Genomic DNA, 27,088 nt, shown 5'->3' with positions numbered 1-27,088 from the left:
TCCTTGTTTTGTTGGAGCAAAAGGATCTTCAAATGCAGATCACCTGTATGTCATGATGTTCTGTTTACTGCTTTGTTATTTGTTTCCATCTTATGTTTGTTCATTGCTGATAAAGCACAGCTTACCATACTAAATGTACTGTCTTATGCAGAGACAGGGCGGGTAAATGGTTGGAGTTTTCATTGCATAATTATTTAACTGTTATTTTTCCGTTTAAAGGAAGTGCTGATTCACATCTCAGCAGGAGGAACCAATGAGGGGCAAAGACAATAACAATGTTCTACATTCTCTGCTCTCTCTCCCTCACTATTTCTCTCTCTCAATCTCTCCTTCTACCCCTCTCCCTCCCCTCTCTCCTTCTCCCTATTGTGAACATTGCCACACAGATCAAGGTACTGTCAAACCTGAAACCCCAAACATACACTTTCATCATATGGAACCTTTCCACTGTTCAGCAATTAAAATCTCTCTTTAAACACGTTTGGTTCTAGATGCTCTTGGGCCCTCAACCTGCTGTGAATTCCATGATGCTGTCAGAGTTTCAATACAGCCAAAACCTGCACCCCTGTTAAAAAAAATAATATATATTACACACTCAAGGGTGTCATCAATCGATCACACACAGGAAGAAGGGAGAGGTGGTTCCACTCCAGTGAAACATTGTTCCCCTGCTACAGTCTTCGTTTACGCCAGGTATTGCTTGAGAAAATAGATTTGATCTCAATGAGGTTACCCAGATAAATAAATGTTCAATAAAGGAGCTCATGTGTTGCTCAACAGGACTCAGACCTTAGAAATACTAGCTCCCTCCACTGCTCAGTTGAAGGTGTAAAACATAGGGTGAGTTTATGGGTTTATAAGGCACACCGTGATTAAAACAACAGTGGAGGGACTTTTACTCTAAAACATCCTATATAGCCTCTGAGCTCGGTATTGTTTCTCCATCTCCACTGGGCTGCTCTTTAAAGACAGGTTCTAATTGCTTTTATAGGGCTGAGGAGCTAGGCTCCCCAGCCCTATAAAGTGGATGTTGCACAAGTGGATGTTGCACTTGATCTGAGTTAAAGTGAAAGGGCAGCTCTCTAGAGCTTTGAAAGGCCAGCGGCAAGCACAGTCCTCTCTGAATGGCTGCATAATGAGCAATCTCTTTTATTTTATACCCATTATTGTAAATGTGCAATATGAAACGTGGAATGGCTGTCTATTGTGACAGCCTAGGTGTTTGTCTTGTCTGTATCAATGCACGTTCTGCATCCAATGTTCTTTCAGAGAAAAAAAGGAACCACACAGTATTGTTCTCCAATAATTGGTGTCTTATAATGTCAAAGGTCTCTTGTTCGAATCACCGAGCTGGCAAGGTGGAACAATCTGCCGTTCTGCCCTTGAGCAAGGCAGTTAACCCCCAACAAGAACTGCTCCCCAGGTCCTGATGACGTGGACGTTGATTAAGGCAGCCCCCCGCACCTCTCTGACGGGCTACGCACCTGGCCATGGATTAACAGAAGGTTAGTGTGTGTGCTGCTTGCTTAGCGAGTACCACTTCCTCCTGATTTGGCGAGTACCACTTCCTCCTGATTTGGCGAGTACCACTTCCTCCCAATTTGGGGAGTACCACTTCCTCGTGATTTAGCGAGTACCACTTCCTCCTGATTTGGCGAGTACCACTTCCTCCTGATTTGGCGAGTACCACTTCCTCCTGATTTAGCGAGTACCACTTCCTCCTGATTTGGCGAGTACCACTTCCTCCTGATTTGGCGAGTACCACTTCCTCCTGATTTGGCGAGTACCACTTCCTCCTGATTTGGCGAGTACCACTTCCTCCTGATTTGGCGAGTACCACTTCCTCCTGATTTGGCGAGTACCACTTCCTCCTGATTTGGTGAGTACCACTTCCTCACACTGAGTCTCAACCCTGGACACGTGACCGCCCCTATACAGTACAGAACTTTTGAATGGTTCTGTGTATGTTTTATACATACATATACACACACACACACACACACACATACATATATATACACATATATACAGTTGAAGTCGGAAGTATACATACACTTAGGTTGGAGTCATTAAAACTCGTTTGCCAACCACTCCACAATTTCTTTAGTCGGTTAGTTTGGACACACACTCATTCCAGGGTTTTTCTTTATTTTGACTATTTTCTACATTGTAGAATAATAGTGAGGACATCAAAACTATTAAACATATGGAATCATATAGTATCCAAAAAAGTGTTAAACAAATCAAAATATATTTAGCATTTTAGATTATTCAAGGTCGCCACCATTTGCCTTGATGACAGCTTTGCATACTCTTGGTATTCTCTCAAACAGCTTCATGAGGTAGTCACCTGGAATGCATTTCAATCAACAGGTGTTCCTTGTTAAAAGCTAATTTGCAGAATTTCTTTCCTTCTAAATGCATTTGAGCCAATCAGTTGTTGTGACAGGGTAGAGGTGGTATACAGAAGATAGCCCTATTTGGTAAAAGACCAGATCCATATTATGGCAAGAACAGCTCAAATAAGCAAAGAGAAACAGTCCTTCATTAATTTTAGACATTTTAGTTCAGTAAATCCAGAACATTTCAAGACTGGCTCTCATGAGGACCGCCACAGGAAAGGAAGACCCAGAATTACTTCTGCTGCAGAGGATAAGTTCATTAGAGTCACCAGCCTCAGAAATTGCAGCCCATATAAATGCTTTATAGAGTTCGTTGTTGCTTATCAGGCCTACCACTGTTGTCATCAGCAAACTTGATGATTGAGTTGGAGTCGTGCGTGGCCACGCAGTCATGGGTGAACAGGGAGTACAGGAGGGGGCTGAGCACGCACCCCTGTCGGGCCCCCGTGTTCAGGATCAGTGTGATGGTGAAAGCAGGAAACACAGGCCCTTCAGAGTAATTGCATTATGACAAAATGTATTGTGTGTGATTTCCAGAGGATAGAAGGGAAGAGATCCATTGCAGGTGACAAGTTTTGGCTCCCATCAGGACAGCTCTTTAGTCAGATGGCTCCAGTGCAAGTTGAGGAATATGGAAAGCACTAAATCACAGTGAAAGATGAGCCAGAGCTATACAAAGACAACTACACAAATTTACCAACGAGATTAAACCTTGATGGATGGGGATATTAAGAGAGCAAAGAGATATTTGCGGCAGATATGGTTTGACATTTCTCTTTCCCGACATTGGAAACAAGTTCCACAGACAAACGACTACTGCTTCTTTTTGTGTCTTTCGGTTTGGAATCCACGGTGGTGAGATCTTGGCTCATCATCGGTTTGGAATGGACTGTGGTGAGATCTTGGGTTATCATCAGTTTGGAATCCACTGTGGTGAGATTTTTGGTTATTATCGGTTTGGAATCCACGGTGGTGAGATCTTGGGTTATCATCGGTTTGGAATCCACGGTGGTGAGATCTTGGGTTATCATCGGTTTGGAATCCACTGTGGTGAGATCTTGGGTTATCATCGGTTTGGAATCCACAGTGGTGAGATCTTGGGTTATCATCGGTTTGGAATCCACAGTGGTGAGATCTTGGGTTATCATCGGTTTGGAATCCACGGTGGTGAGATCATGGGTTATCATCAGTTTGGAATCCACGGGGTTGAGATCTTTGGTTATCATCACTGCTTAGGTTTATCCAGTACAATGGTCACAAGTCAAATGTGTAATCTCTGACACAGATTAATCAGTATTGTAAAGAAAAAACATGTCTATCAAATCATACATTAAAAATAGAAACTTCACCCTGGCAATTGCTGGAGTAAGTGTATTGAAGCCATTAGAGTACAATCGTTCAACCTTCCTAGACGACTCAGAGCCAAGCTGAAGGAGGGGACAGTAGATTGCCCAGCTAGAATTAGTTATTCTAGGAGGGGAGGAGAGCAAATAGGCCTCATTTCTGTGGCGAACCCTTAATAAACTGCACAATCCACAGACAGCACATAGCTACCTCTGTGCCAAATAAGCACTCTATAGGCACTGTTTCCCCCTAGCTCAGACAAACACAACCATAACTATTGGGTACAGTGCTATATAGTTTCCAACTCAGATAACTGTCACTGTCTTTTCTCCTCCATCCACAAAACCTCTGTATAAGTACTGTATGGTGACAGGACAACAACCTCTCCCTCAATGTGATCAAGACAAAGCGGATGATTGTGGACTAGAGGAAAAAGAGGACCGAGCATGCCCCATTCTCATCGACGGGGCTGCAGTGGAGCAGGTTGAGAGCTTCAAGTTCCTTGGTGTCCACATCACCAACAAACTAACATGGTCCAAGCACACCAAGACATTCATGAAGAGGGCACGACAAAACCTATTCCCCCTCAGGAGACTGAAAAGATTTGGTATGGGTCCTCAGATCCCCAAAAGGTTCTACAGCTGCACCATCGAGAGCATCCTGACTGGTTGCATCATGCCTGGTATCGCAACTGCTCGGCCTCCGACCACAAGGCACTACAGAGGGTAGTGCGTACGGCCCAGCACATCACTGGGGCGAAGCTTTACACCTCTGCTACTCTTTGTTGTTATCATCTATGCATAGTCACTTAAATAACTCTACCTACATGTACATATTACCTCAATTATGTTGACTAACCGGTGCCCCCGCACATACCGTACCGGTACCCCCCTGTATATAGTCTTACTATTTTATTTACTGCTGCTCTTTAATTACTTGTTACTTATATTTCTTAATCTTATTCGTAATTTATTTATGAAATAAATAATATATATATAAATAATATATATATATAAATCCATGCTTTTGTTACTTCTAGGTTGGACTACTGCAATGCTCTACTTTCCGGCTACCCAGATAAAGCACTAAAACTTCAGTTAGTGCTAAATACGGCTGCTAGAATCCTGACTAGAACCAAAAAATTTGATCATATTACTCCAGTGTTAGCCTCCTTACACTGGCTTCCTGTTAAGGCAAGGGCTGATTTCAAGGTTTTACTGCTAACCTACAAAGCATTACATGGGCTTGCTCCTACCTATCTTTCCGATTTGGTCCTGCCGTACATACCTACACGTACGCTACGGTCACAAGACGCAGGCCTCCTAATTGTCCCTAGAATTTCTAAGCAAACAGCTGGAGGCAGGGCTTTCTCCTATAGAGCTCAATTTTTATGGAATAGTCTTCCTACCCATGTGAGAGATGCAGACTCGGTCTCAACCTGTAAGTCTTTACTGAAGACTCATCTCTTCAGTGGGTCCTATGATTGAGTGTAGTCTGGCCCAGGTGTGTGAAGGTGAACGGAAAGGCTCTGGCGCAACAAACCGCCCTTGCTGTCTCTGCCTGGCCGGTTCCCCTCTCTCCACTGGGATTCTCTGCCTCTAACCCTATTACAGGGGCTGAGTCACTGGCTTCTTGGTGTTCTTCCATGCCGTCCCTAGGAGGGGTGCGTCACTTGAGTGGGTTGAGTCACTGACGTGGTCTTCCTGTCCGGGTTGGCGTCCCCCCTTGGGTTGTGCCGTGGCGGAGATCTTTGTGGGCTATACTCAGCCTTGTCTCAGGATGGTAAGTTGGTGGTTTAAGATATCCCCCTAGTGGTGTGGGGGCTGTGCTTTGGCAAAGTGGGTGGGTTATATCCTTCCTGTTTGGCCCTGTCCGGGGGTATCGTCGGATGGGGCCACAGTGTCTCCTGACCCCTCCTGTCTCAGCCTCCAGTATTTATGCTGCAGTAGTTTATGTGTCGGGGGGCTAGGGTCAGTCTGTTATATCTGGAGTATTTCTCCTGTCTTATCCGGTGTCCTGTGTGAATTTAAGTATGCTCTCTCTAATTCTCTCTCTCTTTCTTGGAGGACCTGAGCCCTAGGACCATGCCTCAGGACTACATGACATGATGACTCCTTGCTGTCCCCAGTCCACCTGGCCGTGCTGCTGCTCCAGTTTCAACTGCTCTGCCTGCGGCTATGGAGCCCTGACCTGTTCACCGGACGTGCTACCTGTCCCAGACCTGCTGTTTTCAACTCTGTAGAGACAGCAGGAGCGGTAGAGATACTCTCAATGATCGTCTATGAAAAGCCAACTGACATTTACTCTTGAGGTGCTGACTTGTTACAACCTCGACAACTGTGAATATTATTATTTGACCATGCTGGTAATTTATGAACATTTGAACATCTTGGCCATGTTCTGTTATAATCTCAACCCAGCACAGCCAGAAGAGGATTGGCCACCACTCATAGCCTGGTTCCTCTCTAGGTTTCTTCCTAGATTTTGGCCTTTCTAGGGAGTTTTTCCTAGTCACCGTGCTTCTACACCTGCATTGCTTGCTGTTTGGGGTTTTACGCTGGGTTTCTGTACTGCACTTTGAGATATCAGCTGATGTAAGAAGGGCTATATAAATAAATTTGATTTGATATATATATATATATATATATATATATATATATATATAAATAAATAAATGTTGTTAACTGCATTGTTGGTTCGGGGCTCGTAAGTAAGCGTTGTATTTGTATTTGGTGCATGTGACTAATACAATTTGATTTGATTTGTATTTCTCAGTTCCCTGAGAGAGAGAAAGCAGTCACAAGTCACAACAGAGATAATGATCAACATTTGCAGCAATAGAACTCTTCTCAGTATGTGGATTTCTCCCATTGCTTTCCATTCTTCTGGCCTCAATAGGTGTTCCTATGAAACATGCATCAGTTTCCTGGGTTCGTGATGCTTGCCTTTTGATTTGGAGTCAGTGTTTATGGGGGAAATGGCACTACGTGACTGGGATTGGAGGGGCATTATGAGGAGACGAGGCCAAGACACAGGAAAGGTATTGGAATTGTGTTTTTAATGCACTCAGTAAAATACAGGGAGGCAGTGTATAAAGAGGAATAAGCTAGTTGTTGAGCTCTAGTATATAGTGTCCCTCCTGAGAGGGGTTGGGTGTTATGGACGATCTAACTGGGATAAGATGGAGGTTCTCAGACACGGAGACCAATGCCAAACACAATACACAATCAGACTACTGGGTGTTCTGCAGCGTTCTGGGTGTTATCTCCTACAACAAGGTTTCCCAACTCCGGTTCTCCAGTACCTCCAACAAAACATATTTTAGTTGTAGCCCCGGACAAAAACAACGGATTCAACATGTCAAGGGCTTGGTGATTAGTTGACAAGTTGAATCAGGTGTGCTTGTCCGGGGCCATAACAGAAATGTGTACTGTTGGGGGTACTCGAGGACCGGAGTTGAGAAACTAGGGCTATCCCCGAATATTGAAAAAATCTGTTCCTGTTCTTTCAACCAATCGATAGGTCGAAATGTTTAAAGTTATTTTTCCATAGATAGACAAACTCACCCTATGTGTTTTAATAAAATCAACTGCATATGCACTGAGCTTGTCTGATGCTTTAAGCGCACTGTTTGATTAAATAATTAAGACACACAAATGACTCAATAAAAAGCCAGATGGTCACACTGTGTTAAAAAAATGACAGCGAGTGCCTGTGTGACTGGCGCACATTATCTCGCTCTCCTCCCTACTGCAGCGAAAAGGCACCACAGCAAGTGTTTATTGCGCTGTCCGTGCTGAAGCATCATTTTAGCCAATTAATTTCTTACTTGTTTCTGACTGAAAAGTTCGGTTACTGAAATCCCTAATTTGTTTAGGAAAAACATTCCCTATTCCCTAAACCCTTGCTCTCTTTACGTGAAACATGTAGAGTACCAGTCAAAAGTGTAGACACACCTACTCATGAAATAATACATATGGAATCATGTAGTAACCAAAGAAGTGTGAAACGAACAAAAATATATTTTAGATTCTTCAAAGTAGCCACCCTTTGCCTTGATGACAGCTTGGCACACTCTTGGCATTCTCTCAAACAGCTTCATGAGGAATGCTTTTCCAACAGTCTTGAAGGAGTTCCCACATATGCTGAGCACTTGTTGGCTGCTTTTCCTTCACTCCATGGTCCAACTCATCCCAAACCATCTCAATTGGGTTGAGGTCGGGTGATTGTGGAGGCCAGGTCATCTGATGCAGCACTCCATCACTCCTTCTTGGTCAAATAGCCTTTACACAGCCTGGAGGTGTGTTTTGGGTCATTGTCCTGTTGAAAAACAAATGATAGTCCCACTAAGTGCAAACCAGATGGGATGGCGTATCGCTGCGGAATGCTGTAGTAGCCATGCTGGTTAAGTGTGCCTTGAATTCTAAATAAATCACATACATTGTCACCAGCAAAGCAACCCCACACCGTCACACCTCCTCCTCCATGCTTCACGATCGGAACCACACGTGCAAAGATCATCCGTTAACCTACTCTGTGTCTCACAAAGACATGGCAGTTGGAACCAAAAATCTCAGACCAAAGGACAGATTTCTACTGGTCTAATGCCCATTGCTCGTGTTTCTTGGCCCAAGCAAGTCTCTTATTATTATTGGTTTCCTTTAGTAGTGGTTTCTTTGCAGCAATTCGACCATGAAGGCCTGATTTACGCAGTCTCCTCTGAACAGTTGATGTTGAGATGTGTCTGTTATTTAATCTGTGAAGAATTTATTTGGGCTGCAATCTGAGTTGCAGTTATCTCTAATGAACTTATCCTCTGTAGGTAACTCTGAGTCTTCCTTTCCAGTGGCGGTCCTCATGAGAGCCAGTTTCATCATAGCACTTGACCTTCATGTTTTAAAGTAATGTTGAACTATTGTTTCTCTTTGCTTATTTGAGCTGTTCTTGCCATCATATGGACTTGGTCTTTTACCAAATAGGGCTATCTTCTCTATACCATGTTACAACACAACTGATTGGCCCAAATGCATTAAGAAGGAAAGAAATTCCACAAATTAACTTTTAACAAGGCACACCTATTAATTGAAATGCATTCCAGGTGACTACCTCATGAAGCTGGTTGAGAGAATTCCAAGAGTGTGCAAAGCTGTCATCAAAGCAAAGGGTGGCTATTTTCAAGAATCTTAAATGTAAAATATATTTTGATTTGTTTAACACTTTTTTGGATACTATATGATTCCATATGTTTAATAGTTTTGATGTCCTCACTATTATTCTACAATGTAGAAAATAGTCAAAATAAAGAAAAACCCTGGAATGAATAGGTGTGTCCAAACTTTTGACTGGTACTGTAAGCATCGCATGCACCAATAGGGCCTGACCATAATCACATTAATAAATTGGTTATAACAAACTCCGAACACGGTAACACGTGACAGCATAATGAATGCGGAGGAGGTGAAAAAGAAACGGGCAAATGTTTACTGGTTGCTCAGGCGGGAAAGGGGAAGTCAGATCTGTGGAAGACAATTGACTTAGTTATGGTAACTACTGGAGATCAAGAAAAAGGAGGGTATAGGAGCAAGCGTTGCGTTAGTATTATGTGTGCCAAACAGTTGCTGTTAGATTTCAATATTATGACTTTTTCTGAACATTTGGAACAGTATAAACAACACTAAATAAATAAGTGTACCAGAGAGTCTGTTCTAACAAAAAATATATATAAAGCCTTTATTACAGCAGACTAAAAACAGTTGCATGCATTTGTGAATTGCGGTTTATTTATTGTTTAGGCTAATTATTTAATTTTAAAACTAAAATGCTTGATTGCATTTCAAAGCATGCATGTTTCGTATGCTGTGTGATGGCATGAACAAATGACTGATTGATTGATTGATTGATTGATTGATTGATTGATTGATTGATACAGTAGCCTGAAAACTGAAATAGCCCTATGGGAAACACTGTCCTACCGTGTTAACATGACACAGTTCATCAAATCAAATCAAATTGTATTGGACACATGGCTGCCACTTGACATTATGTGAGTAATGGTGTGTATATTGAAGTGTTATTGATGAGTATAGTGTATATAGATATGTAATTGATGTTTATAGTGTGTATTGATGTGTATATTGAAGTGTAATCAATGGGTATAGTGTATATTGATGTGTAATTGATGTGTATTAATGTGTATACAGGGCTCATCTGTAAAAGAGAACATGGTCTCAGCATGACTCCATGTCAAAATAAAGGTTAAAGAAAAAATGAAAGAAAAAAAATAATAATAATAATTGATGATGTGGAAAGCTCGTGTCTGGGGAGGATGGTTACAGGAATACACTTAGAGGAGAGTGGTGTTGGCGGGTGCAGAGAGGTAGAAAACGAGCATGCCAAGGTCATTGTAATAGAGGATGTGTGTGTGTGTCATTCACAACTAGCATGGTGTAATAATATAGACAGATAACTGAGCCAAACAGCCTTGGGGTTATGCCCAATACGTTATACCCAATAAGTTATACCAAATCTTACACTCATGCACACACACAAACAAACATAAACATAAACACATAAATAAAAACACAAATACAAACACAAAAAAACAGCCCCAACAGCAAAAAACAGTCCAGCCAAGTCACATGGGAGACCAAGTCCTCTCATCTTTGCTTCTGAACTGATGTGTCAAACTTATGAATATGGATGCCAACTGTCTTTTTTTGAAAGCCTCTATGTAAAATATGAAAAAGAGTCCAGTGGGAGGTCATTTAAAATGCAGACAGAAAGTTCAAACAACTCTCTGATGAGTTTATCTGAGGAACAGAAGAGATGAGGCGTGAGACCAGACTGTTGCAGGGCAAAAAACACCAGGCACACATTCCAGGCACCTAACATAACCGAAGATGGTAAAAATATATCATGGTTGTCAACTGAATGCAATTAAATTAACAAAATGTGTCTGATCTCTTTCCCCAGGCATTGTTCTGCTTCACTAAAATGTTCATTCTGCTAGAAAGAGTAAGTTAATTTATGCACATGCTGTGTGCGGGCGTGTGTGTGTGTGTATATATATATATATATACACTGCTCAAAAAAATAAAGGGAACACTTAAACAACACATCCTAGATCTGAATGAAAGAAATAATCTTATTAAATACTTTTTTCTTTGCATAGTTGAATGTGCTGACAACAAAATCACACAAAAATAATCAATGGAAATCCAATTTATCAACCCATGGAGGTCTGGATTGGAGTCACACTCAAAATTAAAGTGGAAAACCACACTACAGGCTGATCCAACTTTGATGTAATGTCCTTAAAACACGTCAATATGAGGCTCAGTAGTGTGTGTGGCCTCCACGTGCCTGTATGACCTCCCTACAACGCCTGGGCATGCTCCTGATGAGGTGGCGGATGGTCTCCTGAGGGATCTCCTCCCAGACCTGGACTAAGGCATCCACCAACTCCTGGACAGTCTGTGGTGCAACGTGGCGTTGGTGGATGGAGCTAGACATGATGTCCCAGATGTGCTCAATTGGATTCAGGTCTGGGGAACGGGCGGGCCAGTCCATAGCATCAATGCCTTCCTCTTGCAGGAACTGCTGACACACTCCAGCCACATGAGGTCTAGCATTGTCTTGCATTAGGAAGAACCCAGGGCCAACCGCACCAGCATATGGTCTCACAAGGGGTCTGAGGATCTCATCTCTGTACCTAATGGCAGTCAGGCTACCTCTGGCGAGCACATGGAGGGCTGTGCGGCCCCCCAAAGAAATGCCACCCCACACCATGACTGACCCACCGCCAAACCGGTCATGCTGGAGGATGTTGCAGGCAGCAGAACGTTCTCCACGGCGTTTCCAGACTCTGTCACGTCTGTCACGTGCTCAGTGTGAACCCACTTTCATCTGTGAAGAGCACAGGGCGCCAGTGGCGAATTTGCCAATCTTGGTGTTCTCTGGCAAATGCCAAATGTCCTGCACGGTGTTGGGCTGTAAGCACAACCCCCACCTGTGGACGTCGGGCCCTCATACCACCCTCATGGAGTCTGTTTCTGACCGTTTGAGCAGACACATGCACATTTGTGGCCTGCAGGAGGTCATTTTGCAGGGCTCTGGCAGTGCTCCTCCTGCTCCTCCTTGCACAAAGGCGGAGGTAGCGGTCCTGCTGCTGGGTTGTTGCCCTCCTATGGCCTCCTCCACGTCTCCTGATGTACTGGCCTGTCTCCTGGTAGCGCCTCCATGCTCTGGACACTACGCTGACAGACACAGCAAACCTTCTTGCCACAGCTCGCATTGATGTGCCATCCTGGATGAGCTGCACTACCTGAGCCACTTGTGTGGGTTGTAGACTCCGTCTCATGCTACCACTAGAGTGAAAGCACCGCCAACATTCAAAAGTGACCAAAACATCAGCCAGGAAGAATAGGAATTTAGAAGTGGTCTGTGGTCTCCACCTGCAGAACCACTCCTTTATTGGGGGTGTCTTGCTTATTGCCTATAATTTCCACCTGTTTTCTATTCCATTTGCACAACAGCATGTGAAATTTATTGTCAATCAGTGTTGCTTCCTAAGTGGACAGTTTGATTTCACAGAAGTGTGATTGACTTGGAGTTACATTGTGTTGTTTAAGTGTTCCCTTTATTTGTTTGAGCAGTATATATATATATATACATACACACATATACACAGGTTAAACACCTTACAGCTTAAACACAATACAAATGTACAGTGCCTTCAGAAAGTATTCACACCGCTTGACTTTCCCCCCATTTTGTTGTGTTAAAAAGTGGGATTAAAATGGATTTAATTGTTCTTTTTTGGTCATCGATCGACACAAAATACTCTACAATGTCAAAGTGGAAGAACAATTCTAACATTTGTAAAAAAATATATACAGTTTAAGTCTGAAGTTTACACACACTTAGGTTGGAGTCATTAAAACTCGTTTTTCAACCACTCCATAAATTTCTTGTTAACAAACTGTATTTTTGGCAAGTCGGTTAGGCCATCTACTGTGTGCAAGACACAAGTAATTTTTCCATCAATTGTTTGCAGACAGATTATTTCACTTATAATTCACTGTATCACGATTCCAGTGGGTCAGAAGTTTACATACACTAAGTTGACTGTGTCTTTAAACAGCTCTGAAAATTCCAGAAAATGATGTCATGGCTTTAGAAGCTTCTGATAGGCTAATTGACAAAATTTGAGTCAATTGGAGGTGTACCTGTGGATGTATTTCAACGCCTACACCTTCAAACTCAGTGCCTCTTTGCTTGACACCATGGGAAAATCAAAATAAATCAGCCAAGACATGAGAAAAATAATTGTAGACCTCCACAAGTCTGGTTCATCCTTGGGAGCAATTTCCAAACACCTGAAGGCACCATGTTCATCTGTACAAACAATAGTACGCAAGCATAAACACCATGGGACCACGCAGCCGTCATACCGCTCAGGAAGGAGACGCGTTCTGTCTCCTAGAGATTAACATACTTTGGTGCGAAAAGTGCAAATCAATCCCAGAACAACAGCTACGGACCTTGTGAAGATGCTGGAGGAAACAGATACAAAAGTATCTATATCCACAGTAAAACAAGTCCTATATCGACATAACCTGAAAGGCCGCTCAGCAAGGAAGAAGCCACTGCTCCAAAACTGCCATAAAAAAGCCAGACTACGGTTTGCAACTGCACATGGGGACAAAGATCGTACTTTTTGGAGAAATGTCCTCTGGTCTGATGAAACATAAATAGAACTGTTTGGCCATAATGACCATCGTTATGTTTGGAGGAAAAAAGGGGAGGCCTGCAAGCCGAAGAACACCATCCCGACCGTGAAGCACGGGGGTGGCAGCATCATGTTGTGGGGGTGCTTTGCTGCAGGAGGGACGGTACACTTGACAAAATAGATGGCATCATGAGGCAGGAAAATGATGTGGCTATATTGAAGCAACATCTCAAGACATCAGTCAGGAAGATAAAGCTTGGTTGCAAATGGGTCTTCCAAATGGACAATGACCCCAAGCATTCTTCCAAAGTTGTGGCAAAATGGCTTAAGGACAACAAAGTCAAGGTATTGGAGTGGCCATCACAAAGCCCTGACCTCAATCCCATAGAGCATTTGTGGGCAGAACTGACAAAGCATGTGTAAGCAAGAAGGCCTACAATCCTGACTCAGTTACACCAGCTCTGTCAGGAGGAATGGGCTAAAATTCACCCAACTTATTGTGGGAAGCTTGTGGAACGCTACCCGAAACGTTTGACCCAAGTTAAACAATTTAAAGGCAATGCTACCAAATACTAATTGAGTGTATGTAAACTTCTGACCCACTGGGAATGTGATGAAAGAAATAAAAGCTGAAATAATGAAGAAAACTAACAATTTAATACATTTTAGAATAAGGCTGTAATGTAACAAAATGTGAAAAAAGGGGTCTGAATACTTTCCGTATACACTGCAGTACAAGCCTACAGGAAAAGAGTAGTTTTGGTTGCAATGGAGGTCAATGTTTCTCTATAGAGGTTTGTGGCTGGAGCCGAAACTGTGTGTGTGTCTATCTATGTCTGTGGATGGCGGGCTAAAGCAAAATGCGAAGCTTTGGCCATGTATTCGATTGATCATGGATCTGATGGCATTTAGGAGAAAGGAGCCAGGTTTTCTTTAGAGGTGTGAATTGTGGATTTTGCTCAATCGGAAAATGTATTTCTGGAGCTTGCCTCATGAGTTGTCTTTTGGGAGCCGCTGGCTGTCTCTATGTGTGTGTGAGTGGCTGGTTGGATGGTGTCTGTGGCGCCAAGGGAATTTTTTATAGAGCCTGCCTGCGGGCTAAATTGAAATGCAACACTTTGGTCATGGATCTGATCACGAATCTGGGAGATTTGGATTGTGGATTTTGTTCTATGGGAAAGTTTACTTTTTGATCTTAGGATCAATGTTGTCACAGTTGCTTCTTGTTGAAGAGGCATCAGCTAACGTTAGCTTGCTGTAGCTAGCTTTACTGTTCCTCCGATTCTGAATGATTTTGTGGCTGTTTCTTTCTAGCTGTCACGCCCTGACCATAGCTCTCTATGGTGTCTAGGTCAGAGCGTGACTAGGGGGGTGTTCTAGTCATTTGATTTCTATCTTGGTGAGTTGTATGGTTCCCAATTAGAGGCAGCTGGTAATCGTTGCCTCTAATTGGGGATCATATTTAGGTAGCCATTTTCCACCTGTGTTTTGTGGGATATTGTTTTGTTTAGTGCATTGTGTGCTACGAACGGCACGTTCATTTTGGTCTTTGTTGTTTTGTTAAGTTCCACTTTGAAATAAAATATGTGGAACTATATGCATGCTGCGCTTTGGTCCCGTCCTTCTGAAGAACGTGACAGAATATCCCACCACACAAGGACCAAGCAGTGTGTTCATGAGGTAAAGGAGTTTCGGACATGGGAGGAGATCATGGGAGGACACGAGACCCTTCCTTGGCTGGAGTCGCAGAGGATGCAGGAAGGACAGCGACGACGCCGGGGACCGCGGCCACAGAAAACCCAAGATGTTTTTTTTGGGGGGGGGGGGGGCACAAGGGGTGGTCGACTGAGCAGTGGGGAGTGCCAGAGCCCGCCTTGGAGTCGATGGAACAGTGTGAGGAAGGATACCGGAGAGAGGGGTGTGCTCGGAGTATGCGGCAACACAGGCATTTGGAGGAGCGAGTCATTAGTCCGGTGAAACCTGTGCCGGCTCCACGCACCAGGCCTCCAGTGCGCCTCTCCAGTCCGGTACGTCCTGTGCCAGATCCCCACACTAGTCCTGAAGAGCCAGAAACCGTCAGGGAGGCAATGGAGAAGTTGGGAGAGAGAGAGATGACAGAGATGTTGGTCAGGTGTGTTCTGCACAACATTCGACCTGAAGATCCTGTCAGCAGTCTGGTGCTTCATGGGCCAGCTCCCCGCATCCTCCCGGAAGTGCTTGTCACCAGTCCGGTGACACCTGTGCCGGATCCACACACCAGGCCTCCAGTGCGCCTCCCCAGTCTGGTACGTTCTGTGCCAGCTCCCCGCACTCACCCTGAAGTGTGTGTCACCAGTCTGGTACCACCTGTGCCAGCTCCACGCACCAGGCCTCCAGTGCGCCTCCCCAGTCCGGTACGTCCTGTGCCGGCTCCATGCACTAGGCCTCCAGTACGCCTCTACAGCCCGGAACCTCCAGCAACGGTTTACAGTCCAGAGCTTCCAGTGACGGTTCACAGTCCGGAGCCTCCAGCGACGGTTCACAGTCCGGAGCTTCCAGCGACGGTTCACAGCCTGGAGCTTCCAGTGACAGTCAACGGTCTGGAGCTTCCAGCGACGGTCAATGGCCCGGAGCCTCAAATGACGGTCAACGGCCCAGAGCTTCCAGTGACGGTCAACGGCCCAGAGCTTCCAGTGACGGTCAACGGCCCGGAGCTTCCAGTGACGGTCAACGGCCCAGAGCTTCCAGTGACGGTCAACGGTCCGTATAGTCCAGGCACGGCGTCCAGTCCCGCTTCTTGGCAGGAGCCTTCCTCTGCGCCGGTGCCCAGTCCAGGCATGGCGTCTAGTCCTGCTCCATGGCAGGAGCCTTCCTCTGTGCCGCTGCCCAGTCCAGGCACAGCGTCCAGTCCCGCTCCAAGGCCGGAGCCCTTCCTCTGCGTCGGTGCCCAGTCCAGGCACAGCGGTCAACCCAGCTCCATGGCAGGAGCCTTCCTCTGAGCCGGCGTCCAGTCCCGCTCCAAGGCCGGAGCCTTCCTCTGCGCCGGTGCCCAGTCCAGGCACGGCGGTCAACCCAGATCCATGGCCAGAGCGTTCCTCTGCGCCGGTGCGCAGTCCAGGCACGGTGTCCAACCCAGCGCCATGGCCGGAGCCCTCCTCTGCGCCAGTGCCCAGTCCAGGCACGGCATCCAGTACCGCTCCAAGGCCGGAGCCTTCCTCTGCGCCGATGCCCAACCCAGGCACGACGTTCAGCCCGGCGCCATGGCCGGATCCGGGGTCTGGGCGGGGGCAGCGACCCGCACCGGAGCCGCCACCGACACTAGTCACCCCTCCTACCCTCCCCATTTGGTTTCAGGTTTTGCAGCCGGAGTCCGCACCTTTTGGGGGGGGTACAGTCACACCCTGACCATAGAGAGCCCTTGGTTCTCGTCCAGTCCCGCTGGCAGGTGCGGGCGGGCAGGTGCGGGCAGTGATCAGTTGAATAGCATGCAATTCGTTTTTCTTGCATTTAAGAGCAGTTGGAGGCCACGGAAGGAGAGTTGTATGGCATTGAAGCTCGTCTGGATGTTAGTTAACACAGTATCCAAAGAGGGGCCAGAAGTATACAGAATGGTGTCGTCTGCGTAGAGGTGGATCAGAGAATCACCAGCAGCAAGAGCGACATCATTGATGTATACAGAGAAGAGAGTCGGCCCGAGAATTGAACCCTGCGGCACCCCCATAGAGACTGCCAGAGGTCCAGACAACAGGCCCTCCTATTTGACACACTGTTCTCTATCAGAGAAGTAGTTGGTAAACTAGGCGAGGCAATCATTTGAGAAACCAAAGCTGTCGAGTCTGCGAATAAGAATGTGGTGATTGACAGAGACGAAAGCCTTGGCCAGGTCGATAAATACGGCTGCACAGTAATGTCTCTTATCGATGGCGGTTATGATATCGTTTAGGACCTTGAGCATGGCTGAGGTGCACCCATGACCAGCTCTGAATCCAGATTGCATAGCGGAGAAGGTATGGTGGGATTCGAAATGGTCGGTAATCTGTTTGTTAACTTGGCTTTCGAAGACCTTAGAAAGACAAGGGAGGATAGATATAGGTCTGTAGCAGTTTGGGTCTAGAGTGTCACCCCCTTTGAAGGGGGGGGGGGGATGACCGCGGCAGCTTTCCAGTCTTTGGGAATCTCAGACGATACAAAAGAGAGGTTGAACAGGCTAGTAATAGGGGTTGCAACAATTTCGGCAGATCATTTTAGAAAGAGAGGGTCCAGATTGTCTAGCCCGGCTGATTTGTAGGGGTCCAGATTTTGCAGCTCTTTCAGAACATCAACTATCTGGATTTGGGTGAAGGAGAAATGGTGGGGGCTTGGGCGAGTTGCTGTGGAGGGTGCCAGGCATTTGACCGGGGTAGGGGTAGCCAGGTGGAAAGCATGGCCAGCCATAGACAAATGTTTATTGAAATTCTCAATTATAGTGGATTTATCGGTGGTGACAGTGTTTCCTAGCCTCAGAGCAGTGGACAGCTGGGAGGAGGTGCTCTTATTCTCCATGGACTTTACAGTGTCCCAGAACTTTTTTTAGTTTGTACTACAGGATGCACATTTCTGTTTGAAAAAGCTAGCCTTAGCTTTCCTAACTGCCTGTGTATATTGGTTCCTAACTTCCCTGAAAAGTTGCATATCACGGGGGCTATTCGATGCTAATGCAGAACGCCACAGGATGTTTTTGTGCTGGTCAAGGGCAGACAGGTCTGGAGTGAACCAAGGACTATATCTATTCGTAGTTAAAATAAAAATGTAATGGGGCATGCTTATTTAAGATGGTGAGGAAGGCACTTTTAAAGAATATCCAGGCATCCTCTACTGACGGGATGAGGTCAATGTCATTCCAGGATACTCCGGCCAGGTCTATTAGAAAGGCCTGCTCGCAGAAGTGTTTTAGGAAGCGTTTGACAGTGATGAGGGGTGGTCGTTTGATCGCAGACCCATTACGGATGCAGGCAATGAGGCAGTGATCGCTGAGATCTTGATTGAAAACAGCAGAGGTGTATTTGGAGGGCGAGTTAGTTAGGATGGTATCTATGAGGGTGGCTGTGTTTACGGATTTGGGGCTGTACCTGGTAGGTTCATTGATAATTTGTGTGAGATTGAGGGCATCAAGCTTAGATTGTTGGATGGCCGGGGTGTTAAGCATGTCCCAGTTTAGGTCACCTAGTAGCACGAGCTCAGAAGATAGATGGGGGGCATTCAATTCACATATGGTGTCGAGGGCACAGCTGGGGCAGAGGGTGGTCTATAGCAAGCGACAACAGTGAGAGACTTGTTTCTGGAAAGGTGAATTTTTAGAAGTAGAAGCTCAAATTGTTTGGGTACAGACCTGACTTTTCAGAGTTTGCGGTAGGAATCCGGGGATATGGAGAGAAAAAAATAGGTCCGTTACGCTCTGGTTTGAGTCACGATTGTACGAACTGGCGAGAGCTTTCCGAGCTAAAGGTTAGCTGATGACCGCTAGCAGTGTTTTGCTGACTGATAGCTGGTAGCTAGTTAGCTGACTAGCTTCAGTTGAGGGATTCCAGATCCGAAGTAAATAGAAATACTTTCAAAAAAAACTGATCCACGCCACACTGGGTGAGGCGGGTTGCAGGAGAGTATTTAGAAGTTGAGGTTTAGGAAAATATTTTTAAAAGATATGCGAAGAAAAATATATAAAAAGATATATACAAGGGACACGACAGGACAAAGACGTCTGACTGCTACGCCATCTTGAATCAACAAATATTAATTTGGGGACAGGTCGAAAAGCATTAAACATTTATAGCAATTTAGCTAGCTAGCTTGCAGTTGCTAGCTAATTTGTCCTGGGACATAAACGTTCAGTTGTTATTTTACCTGAAATGCACAAGGTCCTCTACTCCGACAATTAATCCACACATTAGACGGTCAACCGTTTCTAGTCATCTCTCCTCCTTCTAGGCTTTTTCTTCTTTGGACTTTATATGGCGATTGGCATCTAACTTTCATAATAAGGTGAATTACCACAACTGACCGAAAGACCTCAGTTCCTCTTTCAATCACCCACGTGGGTATAACCAATGAGGAGATGGCACGTGGTTATATGCTTCTATAAACCAATGAGGAGATGGGAGAGGCAGGACCTGCACCGCGTTCAGCATCACAAATAGAACTGACTTCTATTTTAGCGCTTGACAACGCAGACGCTCGTTGGCGCATGCGAGCAGTGTAGATGCAATGATTGAATAACATGTATGTGTACATTTATTTTGCGACGCAAGCGGTGTGGTCAGCATGTGAGTCGTCAAAATTACAATCTTGTGTTCGGGCATTTACGGCAGTCTTCCTGGTTTTAATATGCAGGTAGCATAAATTGTGCAATTGTAAACTAACAAATCATTTTTCAAGTTAGAACCCATGTATATTTAAGCAATAATGCACGGGGGGGATGTTGTATATGGCCAATACACCACGGCTAAGGGCTATTTTTACCCACGACGCAACACAGAGTGCCTGGATACAGCCCTTAGCCTTGGTATATTGGCCATATACCACAAACCCCCGAGGTGCCTTTTTGCTGTTATAAGCTGGTTACAAATGCAATTAGAACAGTACAAATACATGTTTTGTCATACCCGTGGTATACGGTCTGATATACCACGGCTTTCAGCCAATCAGCATTTGAAACACCCAGTTTATAATAGTTAACATACAGCACCAACTACATAAATATCTGATAGGGTCTATTACCTGCTACCTGGATTTTAATGGAGTGCGGCAGTGTGCGGTAGAGGTGCAGGTAGGTAGGAGGAGAAGGGGAGAAGGAGAAGGGAAGAGGGGGGGAAGGGAGGGGGAGGAGGAGAGAGGAGGAGAGGATGAGGGGAGCCAAGGTGCTGACAAACAGGGAGAGAGGAATGGAGAAACGGAGGGAGTACTGTACTGCATCACCCAGCAGCTGTATGGGCGTCCATGCCTCACTCAGCCTGCTCTTCTCTGCCTGTTGTCTCTCCTCCCATCTAATGAAAACTAACTATGCCCCATTACAAGAACCAAACATGTAAACGTGGAGACATTGCACCAAAGAATAGTGCACAGTAGCATGGCTGTTTTAAACCAGCGTTACAGGCCAACAAAACATCTAGAGAGGATGTGATGGTGAGATTTTAATCATAAGAGTAGAGGCTGCTATCGTGGGGCTGTAATTAGGTCTGCATAGGTCACACACCATAACAGTTTCAAAGAATAATCACATTTTCAAAAACACCCTAATCCTTTGTCTGCTTGCAGCGATAGTGATACATTTCATTTCTGTTGGTTTTTCCAGCAGCAGCAACACTTCAGCTCCACTATAACACTTCAGCTCCACTATAATGGCCCTGCTACACTACAGCCATCAGGCGTCCAGCGTTGCCGTCAGACATCAGCCGTTGAGGGAATGGTTCCTTTGAAATCAATGAAAGCTGCTATACTGGACTTCATAAATGTTAGTAAAATAACCAGTGGTGTCTAGTGGAGACCATATGCAACCAAAATATACTTTATTTCTCATTATTTCAATTCACAAGATAGAATTACTATCACAAGATAGAAAGGAACCTCTGCGATTATTGAGCTTGGACGCTGCCGTTAGACGTGACGCAACGCGAGTGCAACACGGGCAGTGAAGCAGCTTTCATTGATTTCAAAGGAAGCATTTCTTCAACAGCTGACGGCTGATGGCAATGCAGGACGCACTTATGGCTATAGTGTAGCCAGGCCGTAACAGCAACAGTAGCAGAAACCATAGCAACCGTAGCAGAAGCAACAACTGCAGTAGCAACAGTTGCAGCAACCATAGCAGAAGCAACAACTGCAATAGCAGTAGCAACAGTAGGAGCAACAATAGGAACAACTGCATTAGCAACAGTAGCAGCAACCATAGCAGAAGCAAGAACTGCAGAAGCAACAGTAGGAACAACTGCAGTAGCAACAGTAGCAGCAACCATAGCAGAAGCAAGAACTGCAGAAGCAACAGTAGGAGCAACAGTAGGAACAACTGCAGTAGCAACAATAGCAGCAACCATAGCAGAAGCAAGAACTGCAGAAGCAACAGTAGGAACAACTGCAGTAGCAACAGTAGCAGCAACAGTAGCAGCAACCATAGCAGAAGCAAGAACTGCAGAAGCAACAGTAGCAGCAACCATAGCAGAAGCAAGAACTGCAGAAGCAACAGTAGGAGAAACAGTAGGAACAACTGCAGCAGCAACAGTAGCAGCAACCGTAGCAGCAACCATAGTAGAAGCAACAACTGCAGTAGCAACAGTCGCAGCAACAACCATAGTAGAAGCAACAACTGCAGTAGCAACAGTCGCAGCAACAACCATAGTAGAAGCAACAACTGCAGTAGCAACAGTAGCAGCAACCATAGCAGAAGCAACAACTGCAGTAGCAACAGTCGCAGCAACCGTAGCAACAACCATGGTAGAAGCAACTATAGCAGTAGCAACAGTCGCAGCAACCGTAGCAGCAACCATAGTAGAAGCAACAACTGCAGTAGCAACAGTAGCAGCAACCATAGCAGAAGCAACAACTGCAGTAGCAACAGTAGCAGCAACAGCAGTAACCACAGTAGCAGCAGTAGCAACAGTAGCAGCAACAGCAGTAACCACAGTAGCAGCAACAGCAGTAGCAACAGTCGCAGCAACAGCAGTAACCACAGTAGCAGCAACAGCAGTAGCAACAGTAGCAGCAACAGCAGTAGCAACAGTAGCAGCAACAGCAGTAGCAACAGCAGTAGCAACAGCAGTAGCAACAGCAGTAGCAACAGCAACGGTAGCAGTTGGCTAGCTGTGTTTAGATGCAAACTTTAGGATTGCCACTTTAAACACGTCATTAGACCTAGTATAAACCAGCTGTGGGCTGGGATTTACTGAATGATTCTGACAAAGGCATTCCTCTGCAGCAGCTGCTCCTGGAGTGTACAGACAGATTATGGGGTCACATTCAGCAAGGCCAAACGTGTAGTGAAGTAACAGTGAATACTACAACAATAACACTGTGGTAACTACTGCTTTAACAACAAACTGCTACTGCTATTGAGAAATGACAGAGGCTCTCCTTTCCTCAAATAAGAACAGACATGTTTTAAACTACTTATCCATTGTCTAAGTCTAGACATAATTGGGAGATGGTTCTTTCACTATGAGTTATAGGGTCGTTCCACCAATTTGGTGCCTTTTGAGTGTAACATTTTTTTAAAGGATTTCACATTCTGCCATAAAGAGCACATATTCAACTTCATAAAAATCAAGTTTTCCCATCTCAATATGTTTTTAAATGAACAAATAACTACAGTAAGTGCATACTAAGTTTGAAATAAAGTAACAAGGTTGACCATAACAGGGTTGACGATTTCATCTTAAATCAGCCATGAATCCCCTTCTGACAGGGGGAATGGAAGTGTGTTGTGTGCAACAGGGTGAGGCAAATGAAAGCTTCACAAAAATGTTTAATTGTTAAAATATTTATCTATGGGTAACGGGGTTGACATGTTACGGCACTGCTATGCTATAGTCTTCAGGCGTCCGACATTGCCGTCAGACATCAGCAGTTGAGGGACTGCTTCCTTTGAAATCAATGAAAGCTGCTATACTGCACTCACGTTTCATCACGTCCAATGCCAGCGTCCAAGCTCATGAATTGTAGAGGTTACATTTTTGAAGGCTGACGCGTTGCGCGATCATTCTATCTTGTGAATTGAAATAATGAGAAATAAAGTTAATTTTGGCTGCATATGGCCTCCACTAGACATCACAAGTGATTTTACTAAGATTTATGAAGTCAAGGAGCTACTAGCAAGCAGAAACTCTAGCTAGCAAGCTATCTACATTGACTTTATTCACTATGTAAGCAAAAGCAACGTGTAATTTAGAGGATATTTTAGTACAAACACTAGCAACAATTTAAGAGTACTTAAGAAAAACTGGACCAAAGCTATTGTACTAACGCATAATCAATGAATATGGTATGGTACAGTAGGGGAAATAGAATAAAGAAGCTCTTCCTCTCTGCTCCTCTCCGCTCTCAAAACAACGCGCTCTCTGTAACATGCTGACTAGACCAGGTACGCTCATGCGCCATCGCACGCATGTTGATTTTGTCCATCCACACCAGATGCAGGTAGTTATTTTACCTGAAATGCACAAGGTCCTTTTTCTGGATCTTTGTAGAATTTTGACACATTTTGAGTCACACAAAATCGTGTGTTCTCTACTCCGACAATTATTTCACAGATAAAAGGGGAAACCTAGGGCCTTCTGAGTGGCACAGCGGTCTAAGGCACTGCATCGCAGTGCTAGAGGCGTCACTACAGACCTGGGTTCGATCCCAGGCTGTGTCGCAGCTGGCCGTGTCTGGGACATCCATGAGGCGGTGCACAATTGGCTCAGCATCGTCTGGGTTAGGGGAAGGTTTGGCCGGCCGGGATGTCCTTGTCCAATCCTTGTGTTAGGCCGGGCGCATGCATGCTGACCGTACTGTGTTACCTCTGACACATGGGTGTGGCTGGCTTCCGGGTTAAGTGAGCAGTGCGGCTTGACATGGTCGTGTTTCGGAGGACGCATGGCTCTCGACCTTCGCATCTCCGTAGGGGAGTTGCAGCGATGGGACAAGACTGTAGCTACCAATTGGATATCACAAAATCGGGGGGAAAAAGTACACACCAAATTTTTTTTATGGGAAAACATAGTTAGCTTCTAGTAATTTCTTCTTCTTCTTCTTCTGTGGACTTTATATGGTGATAGGCAACCAACTTTAAGGTGCATTACCACCACCACTGGATTGTAGTGTGAACCTCAGTTCATTTTTCAATCGCCCACGTGGGTATATGCTCCTAAAAACCAATGAGGAGATGGGAGAGGCGGGACTTGCAGCGCGTCAAGAGTCAAAAATGGAACCAAGTTTGTAGAATTTTGACCCATTTTGAGTCACACAAAATCGTGTGTTCTCTATTCTGACAATTATTTCACAGATAACACTTCAGTGGAGTGTTACACTCAGTTCTCCACTACAAAACACCAGCAAATGCCCAAAACAAGCTCACCTGCTTTTACACTAGGATTTAATTATTAGATAGATGTTCAATGAAATGAAAAAAATATTTTAAAAGGAATAGTTTCACCATATTAAAAAAAGGAACAGATGTACACTACATTAACAAAAGTATGTGGACACCTGCTCGTCGAACATCTCATTCCAAAATCATGGGCATTAAAATGGAGTTGGTCCCCCCTTTGCTGCTATAACAGCCTCCACTCTTCTGGGAAGGCTTTCCACTAGATGTTGAAACATTGCTGCGGGGGCTTGCTTCCATTCAGCCACAAGAGCATTAGTGAGGTCGGCACTGATGTTCAGTGATTAGGCCTGGCTCGCAGTCAATGTTCCAATTCATCCCAAAGTTGTTTGATGGGGTTGAGGTCAGGGCTCTGTCCAGGCCAGTCAAGTTCTTTCACACTGATTTTGACAAACTATTTCTGTATGGACCTCGCTTTGTGCACGGGGGCATTGTCATGCTCAAACAGGAAAGGACCTTCCAGAAACTGTGCCACAAAGTTGGAAGTACAGAATCGTCTAGAATGTCAATGTATGCTGTAGTGTTAAGATCTCCCTTCACTGGAACTAAGGGGTCTAACCCGAACCATGAAAAACAGCCCCAGACCATTATTCCTCCTCCATCAAACTTTACAGTTGGCACTATGCATTGGGGCAGGTAGCTTTCTCCTGGCATCCACCAAACCCAGATTCGTCTTTAGGACTGCCAGATGGTGAAGCGTGATTCATCCCTCCAGAGAATGCGTTTACACTGCTCCATAGTCCAATGGGGGCAAGATTTACACCACTTCAGCCGCAGCTTGGCATTGCGCAGGGTGATCTTAGGCTTGGGTGCGCCCGCTCAGACATGGAAACCCTGTCACAACGTCCACAGGTGGCGCCTCTCCCCGTTCGGGCGGCGCTCGGCGGTCGTCGTCGCCGGCTTACTAGCTGCCACCGATTTCCTTTTCTGTTTTCGTTTAGTAATGTCTGGTTAGGGTAGCACCTGTTTTGTGTTTAGTAATTAGTGGGGTATTCAGTCTGTCTGTTTTGTGTGTGGGGGTTGTGCGGGATTGTTTCGTGTCTGTTGTTGTAGGTTGGGGGATTATTTTTTCTTGTCCTTAAGAATACGTTACGCGTTTTGGCATTAGGGTTGCTGGACTGCGTCCCGCTACATTCCTAGACTGTGTTTGTCTTGCTTTGGAATTATTTTTACCCAGCCTTGTCGGTTCGGTTCTTTGGACTTGCATTCTTCATTAAACGTGTTTCACGTACCTAAGTCTCCTGCGCCTGACTTCACCCCTCCTGCAGAACTACTTTGACACTCCCAACAAATAGTTATTGTGCTGATGTTGCTTCTAGAGGCAGTTTGGAACTCAGTAGTAAGTGTTGCAACCGAGGACAGACGATTTTTATGTGCTATGCGCTTCAGCACTCGGCAGTCCCATTCTGTGAGCTTGTGTGGCCTGTCACTTCGAGACTGAGCCGTTGTTGCCCCTAGACGTTTCCACTTCACAATAACAGCACTTACAGTTGACTGGGGCTGCTCTAGCAGGGTAGAAATTTGACGAACTGACTTCGGGACAAAAAAGTACACACCAAAAAAAAAGGGGGGAAAACAAAGTTGTCTTCTAGTAATTTCTTCTTCTTTTTCTGTGGACTTTATATGGTGATTGGCAACCGGGGCAGCTCTAGCAGGGTTGAAATTTGACGAACTGAAATCGGGGCAAAAAAGTACACACCCCCCCCAAAAAGGGAAAAACACTTGTTGGAAAAGTGGCACCCTATGACGGTGCCACATTGAAAGACACTGAGCTCTTCAATAAGGCCATTATATTGCCAATGTTTGTTATGGAGATTGCATGGCTGCGTACTTGATTTTATACACCTGTCAGCAACAGGTGAGTCAGAAATAGCCGAATCCACTAATTTGAAGGGGTGTCCACATACTTTTGTATATATAGCGTATGTGAATCACTATTCACTTGAAATAAATAATAATCTTCAGAAATGACTTTCTCAAAGAAACAAAATAACTAGGGTTTAACAATGATGGTGAAAATCTTGGGGTTGAGTGGGTTAAAATCTTCCTTGAAGTCACAGAGGGTCAACGGAGGGGCATGTCAAAATGCTGAATTTTGGTGCTAGTAAGACTTTATTAAAAAAATATGGAAATGTCTGCTCTACACCAAATTATAACCAACTAATTGCAGCATTACCGCAAAAATGGAAGAGGCAAGTGGAAGGGGGAAAAAGTAAGGAACTTGTCTGTCGGCCATGCATTAAAGACCAAAATTGGCTGAAGAAAATTGTAATAAATTAAAAGGTATACCAGTTCCATTTAAGGACCAAAACATTTACAGCTGTGTCATATAGATTGCAAAATAGTCAGGAAGAGATTTTCAATGTGCCGATTCCATGGCACATGGTTTATGAACTGTTACACAAAAGAATGCTTGATTCAAATCTCTGACTTTTTAAATTTCAATTATTATACAAAATTCTTGCAACCAATATAATGTTGTATATATGGAGGATACAGCCATCTCAGCTCGAAGAGACA

The 27,088-nt window shown here is 44.9% G+C and overlaps 1 protein-coding gene across 3 annotated transcripts in view; it reads right to left on the bottom strand.

Moving 5' to 3' along the window:
- The window catches only part of LOC106584532 (RNA-binding Raly-like protein), a 75,052-nt gene that overhangs the window by 30,750 nt on the left and 17,214 nt on the right, over positions 1 to 27,088 (bottom strand). The gene's annotated exons all lie outside the window — the stretch shown is intronic.

Source organism: Salmo salar, chromosome 23 (assembly GCF_965601325.2).
Source record: "Salmo salar chromosome 23, fSalSal1, whole genome shotgun sequence".
NCBI lineage: Eukaryota > Metazoa > Chordata > Actinopteri > Salmoniformes > Salmonidae > Salmo > Salmo salar.
This window is presented reverse-complemented; position numbering and strand designations above follow the sequence as displayed.